Source organism: Calliopsis andreniformis, unplaced genomic scaffold (assembly GCF_051401765.1).
Source record: "Calliopsis andreniformis isolate RMS-2024a unplaced genomic scaffold, iyCalAndr_principal scaffold0004, whole genome shotgun sequence".
Lineage (NCBI taxonomy): Eukaryota > Metazoa > Arthropoda > Insecta > Hymenoptera > Andrenidae > Calliopsis > Calliopsis andreniformis.
Window position 1 is genome coordinate 20,772,433 of NW_027480424.1, and position 7,019 is coordinate 20,779,451.

Genomic DNA, 7,019 nt, shown 5'->3' on the forward strand with positions numbered 1-7,019 from the left:
CAGGAATAATTTCAACAAGCGTGAAAGTAATGATCATTTCGGCGTTTCGGGCATGCTAGACTTAACTCTGAGGCATTGCTCCACCAGATCGAATAGTTAAGGCATAAGAAGTCTACGCCAGAAGCATAAAATACAATATAAATACAACAGTTTTTCCATCGTATAAAACAAATAATTGCAACCAGTATGAAACTTATGGTCATTTCTACTTTCCGAGCAACCTAGGCTTCACCCTAGGGCGTTGCTCCAACAGGTTCAATAGTTAGGGCCGTAGAAGTCAACGCCCGGACCATAAAATGCAAAAAAAATACATCGGTGTTACCATCATATAACAGGAATAATTGCAACCAGTTTGAAAGTGAGGCCAATTCTACGTTCCGGGCAACCTAGGCTTCACTCTATTGCGTTGCTCCACCAGATCGAATAGTTAGTGCCTTAGAAGTCAACGCGAGAAGCATAAAATACAATATAAATACAACAGTTTTTCCATCGTATAAGACGAATAATTGCAACCAGAATGAGGTACTTATGGTCATTTCTATATTCCGAGCAACCTAGGCTTCACCCTAGGGCGTTGATCCAACAGATTGAATATTTAGGGCCATAGAAGTCACGCCCGAAACATAAAATGCAATATAAATACAACAGTTTTTCCATCGTATAAAACGAATAATTGCAACCAGTATGAAAGTTATGGTGATTTCTACTTTCCGGGCAACCTAGGCTTCACCCTAGGGCGTTGCTCCAACAGATCGAATAGTTATGGCTTTAGAAGTCAACGGCCGAAGCATAAAATACAAAATAAATATAACCGTTTTTCCATCGTATAAAACGAATAATTGCTAGCGGTGTGAAAGTTATTTCCATTTCTACGTTCCGAGCAACCTAGGCTCCACCCTAGGGCGTTGTTCCACCAGATGGAATAGTTAGGGCATAAGAAGTCAACGCCAGAAGCATAAAATACGATATAAGTTCTACAGCTTTTCCATCGTATAAAACGAATAATTGCAAACATTGCGAAAGTAATGGACATTTCTACGTTCCGGGCAACCTAGGCCTCACTCTAGTGCGTTGCTCCACCACACCTAATAGCTACGGCCTTAGACATCAACGACAGAAGCATAAAATACAATACAGATGCAACAGCTTTTTCATCGTATAAAACGAATAATTGCAACCAGTGTGAAAGTTATTGTCATTTCTACTTTCCGTGAAACCTAGGCTTCACTCTAGGGCGTTGCTCCATCAGATCGAATAGTTAGAGCCTTAGAAGTCAACGCCAGAAGCATAAAATACAATATAAATACAACAGTTTTTCCATCGTATAAAACGAATAGATGCTACCAGTGTAAAAGTTATGGTCAGTTCTACGTTCCGGGCAACCTAGGCCTCACTCTAGGTCGTTTTTCCACCAGATCGAATTGTTAGGGCCTAAGAAGTCAACGCCAGAAGCATAAGATACAATATAAATATAACAGTTTTTCCATCGTATAGAACGAATAATTGCAACCAGTGTGAAAGTTAACGTCATTTCTACTTTCCGGGCAACCTAGGCTTCACCGTCGGGCGTTGCTCCAACAGATTGAATAGTTAGGACCTTAAAAGTCAATGCGCGAAGCATAAAATGCAATAAAAATACAACAGTTTTTCCATCATATAACAGGCATAATTGCAACCAGTTTGAAAGTGATGATCATTTCCACGTTACGGGCAACCTAGGCTTCACTCTAGGGCGTTGCTCCACCAGATCGAATAGTTAGAGCCTTAGAAGTCAGCGCCAGAACAATAAAATACAATATAAATAACACAGTTTTTCCATCGTATAAAACGAATAATTGCTACCAGTATGGAAGTGATGGTCATTTCTACGTTCCGGGCTACCTAGACCTCAATCTAGGTCGTTGTTCCACCATATCGAATTGTTAGGGCCTAACAAGTCAACCCCAGAAGCATAAGATACAGTATAAATATAACAGTTTTTCCATCGTATAGAACGAATAATAGCAACCAGTGTGAATGCTATGGTCATTTCTACTTTACGGGCAACCTAGGCTACACCCTAGGGCGTTGCTCCACCAGATCGAATGGTTAGTGCCTTAGAAGTCAACGCCAGAAGCATAAAATACAATAAAACTGCAACAGATTTTCTATCATATAAAACGAATAATTGCAACCAGTATGAAAGCTATGGTCATTTCTACTTTACGGGCAACCTATGCTACACCCGAGGGCGTTGCTCCACCAGATCGAATAGTTAGTGCCTTAGAAGTCAACGCCAGGAGCATAAAATACAATAAAAATACAACAGTTTTTCCATCGTATAAAGCGAATAATTGCAACCAGTATGAAACTTATGGTCATTTCTACGTTCCGGGCAACCTAGGCTTCACTCTATTGCGTTGCTCCACCAGATCGAATAGTTAGTGCCTTAGATGTCGACGCTAGAAGCTTAAAATACAATATAAATACAACAGCTTTTCCATCGTATAAAACGAATAATTGCAACCAGTATGAAACTTATGGTCATTTCTACTTTCCGAGCAACTTAGGCTTCACCCTAGGGCGTTGCTCCAACAGATTGAATAGTTAGGGTCGTAGAAGTCAACGCTCGAACCATAAAATGCAAAAAAAATACAACAGTGTTACCATCATATAACAGGAATAATTGCAACCAGTTTGAAAGTGATGGCCATTTCTACGTTCCGGACAACCGAGGCATCACTCTATTGCGTTGTTCCACAAGATCGAATAGTTAGGGGCTAAGAAGTCAACGCCAGAAGCATTAAATACAATATAAATATAACAGTTTTTCCATCGTATAAAACAAATAATAGCAGCCAGTGTGAAAGTTATGGTCATTTCTAAGTTCCGGGCAACCTAGGCTTCACTCTAGGGCGTTGCTCCACCAGATCAAACAGTTAGGGCCTTAGAAGCCAACGCCAGAAGCATTAAATACGAAATAAATAGAACAGTTTTTCCATTGTATAAAACGAATAATTGCTACCAGTCTGAAGTTATGGTCATTTCTGCGTTCCGGGCAACCTAGGCTTCACCGTAGGCCGTTGTTCCACCAGATCGAATAGTTAGGGCCTAAGAAGTCAACGCCCGAAGCATAAAATACAATATAAATACAACAGTTTTTCCATCGTATAACAGGATTAGTTGCAACCAGTTTGAAAGTGATGGTCATTTCTACTTTCCGGCAACCTAGGCTTCAACCTAGGGCGCTGCCCCAACAGATCGAATAGTTAGGGCCTTAGGAGTCAACGGCCGAAGCATAAAATACAATATAAATAGAACTGTTTTTCCATCGTATAAAACGAATAATTGCTACCGGTGTGAAAGTTATTTCCATTTCTACGTTCCGGGCAACCTAGGCTTCACCCTAGGGCGTTGTTCCACCAGATGGAGTAGTTATGGCATAAGAGGTCAACGCCAGAAGCATAAAATACATTATAAGTAAGGCAGTTTTTCCAACGTATAAAATGAATAATTGCAAACATTGCGATAGTAATGGTAATTTCTACGTTCCGGGCAACCTAGGCGTCGCTCTAGTGCGTTGCTCCACCACATCTAATAGCTACGGCCTTAGACGTCAACGACAGAAGCATAAAATACAATAAAGATGCAACAGCTTTTCCATCGTATAAAAGGAATAATTGCAACCAGTGTGAAAGTTATTGTCATTTCTACTTTCCGGGCAACCTAGGCTTCACCCTAGGGCGTTGCTCCAACAGAATGAATAGTTAGGACCTTAGAAGTCAATGCCCGAAGCATAAAATGCAATAAAAATACAACAGTTTTTCCATCATATAACAGGAATAATTGCAACCAGTTTGAAAGTGATGGCCAATTCTACGTTCCGGGCAACCTAGGCTTCACTCTATTGCGTTGCTCCATCAGATCGAATAGTTAGAGCCTTAGAAGTCAACGCCAGAAGCATAAAATACAATATAAATACAACAGTTTTTCCATCGTATAAAACGAATAGATGCTACCAGTGTGAAAGTTATGGTCATTTCTACGTTCCGCGCAACCTAGGCTTCACTCTAGGGCGTTGCTCCACCAGATCAAACAGCTAGGGCCTTAGAAGTCAACGCCCGAAGCATAAAATACAAAATAAATAGAACAGTTTTTCCATTGTGAAAACGAATAATTGCTACCAGTGTAAAAGTTATGGTCAGTTCTACGTTCCGGGCAACCTGGGCCTCACTCTAGGTCGTTTTTCCACCAGATCGAATTGTTAGGGCCTAAGAAGTCAACGCCAGAAGCATAAGATACAATATAAATATAACAGTTTTTCCATCGTATAAAACGAATAATAGAAACCAGTGTGAAAGTTATGGTCATTTCTACGTTCCCGGCACCCTAGGCTTCACCCCAGGGCGTTGTTCCACCAGATCGAATAGTTAGGGCCTAAGAAGTGAACGCCAGCAGCATAAAATACAATATAAATACAACAGTTTTTCCATTAATATAGAACGAATAATTGCCACCAGTATGAAAGTTATGGTCATATCTACGTTCCGGGCAACCTAGGCTTCACTCTATGGCGTTCTTCCACCACATCGAATAGCTACGGCCTCATAAGTCAACGCCCGAAGCACAAAATGCAATAAAAATACAACAGTTTTTATATCATATAACAGGAATAATTGCAACCAGTTTGAAAGTGATGGTCATTTCTACGTTCCGGGCAAGCTCCGCTTCACTCTAGTGCGTTGCTCCACCAGATCGAATGGTTAGTGCCTTAGAAGTCAACGCCAGAAGCATAAAATACAATATAAATACAACAGTTTTTCCATCGTCTAAAACGAATGATTGCTACCAGTATGGAAGTGATGGTCATTTCTACGTTCCGGGCAACCTAGGCCTCACTCTAGGGTGTTGTTCTACCAGATTGAATAGTTAGGCCCTAAGAAATCAACGCCAGAAGCATAAAATACAATTTAAATATAACAGTTTTTCCATCGTATAAAACGAATAATTTCAACCAGTGTGAACGTAATGGTCATTTTTACATTCCGAGCAACCTAGGCTTCACTCTAGGGCGTTGATACACCAGATAGAATAGTTAGGGCCTTAGAAGTCAACGCCAGAAGCATAAAATTCAATAAAGATGCAACAGTTTTTCCATCGTATAACAGGAGTCACTGCAAACAGTGTGAAAGTACTGGTAACTTCTACGTTCCGGGTAACCTAGGCTTCACTCTAGGGCGTTGTTCTACCAGATCGAACAGTTAGGGCCTAAGAAGGCAACGCCAGAAGCATAAAGTACAATATAAATATAACAGTTTTTCCATCGTATAAAACGAATAATAGAAACCAGTGTGAAAGTTATGGTCATTTCTACGTTCCGGGCAACCTAGGCTTCACCCCAGGGCGTTGTTCCACCACATCGAATAGTTAGGGCCTAAGAAGTGAACGCCAGCAGCATAAAATACAATATAAATACAACAGTCTTTCTATCATATAGAACGAATAATTGCCACCAGTATGAAAGTTATGGTCATTTCTACGTTCCGTTCAACCTAGGCTTCACTCTATGGCGTTCTTCCACCACATCGAATAGCTACGGCCTCATAAGTCAACGCCTGAAGCAGAAAATATAATAAAAATACAACAGTCTTTCCATCCTGTAACAGGAATAATTGCAACCCGTGTGAAAGTGATGGCATTTGTACGTTCCAGGCAACCTAGGCTTCACTCTAGGGCGTTGTTCCACCAGATCGAATTGTTAGGTCCTAAGAAGTCAACGCCAGAAGCATAAGATACAATATAAATACAGCAGTTTTTCCATCATATAAAACGAATAATTGCAACCAGTATGAAAGTTATGGTCATTTCTACGTTTCGGGCAACCTAGGCTACACCCTAGTGCGTTGCTCCACCAGATCGAATAGTTAGTGCCTTAGAAGTCAACGCCAGAAGCATAAAATACAATATAAATACAACAGTTTTTCCATCGTATAAAACGAATAATTGCAACCAGTATGAAAGTTAATGTCATTTCAACTTTCCGGGCAACCTAGGCTTCAGCCTAGGGCGTTGCTCCAACAGATTGAATAGTTAGGGCCTCAGAAGTCAACGCCAGAAGCATAAAATACAATATAAATACAACAGTTTTTCCATCGTATAAAACGAATGATTGCTACCAGTATGGAAGTGATGGTCATTTCTACGTTCCGGGCAACCTAGGCCTCACTCTAGGGTGTTGTTCCACCAGATTGAATAGTTAGGGTCTAAGAAATCAACGCCAGAAGCATAAAGTACAATTTAAATATAACAGTTTTTCCATCGTATAAAACGAATAATTTCAACCAGTGTGAATGTTATGGTCATTTTTACATTCCGAGCAACCTAGGCTTCTCTCTAGGGCGTTGATACACCAGATAGAATGGTTAGGGCCTTAGAAGTCAACGCCAGAAGCATAAAATACAACATACATACAACAGATTTTCCATCGTGTATAATGTGTATTTGCAAACAATGTGAAAGTAATGGTCATTTCTACGTACCGGGCAACCTGGGCTCCACTCTAGGTCGTTGCTCCGCCAAACCGAATAGCTAGGGCCTTAGAAGTCAACGCGAGAAGCATAAAATACAATAAAGATGCAAAAGTTTTTCCATCGTATAGCAGGAATAACTAGAAACAGTGTGAAAGTACTGGTCATTTCTACGTTCCGGGTAACCTAGGTTTCACTCTAGGGCGTTGCTCCACCAGATCGAATAGCTAGGGACTTAGAATTCAACGCCATAAGAATAAAATACAATATAAGTACAACAGTTTTTCCATCGTATAACACGAGTAATTGCAACCAGTGTGGAGGTTATGGTCATTTCAACGTTCCGGGCAATCTAGGCTTCACTGTAGGGCGTTGTTCCACCAGATCAAACAGTTAGGGCCTTAGAAGTCAACGCCCGAAGCATAAAACACAAAATAAATAGAACGGTTTTTCCATTGTATAAAACGAATAATTGCTACCAGTGTAAAAGTTATGGTCATTTCTACGTTCCGG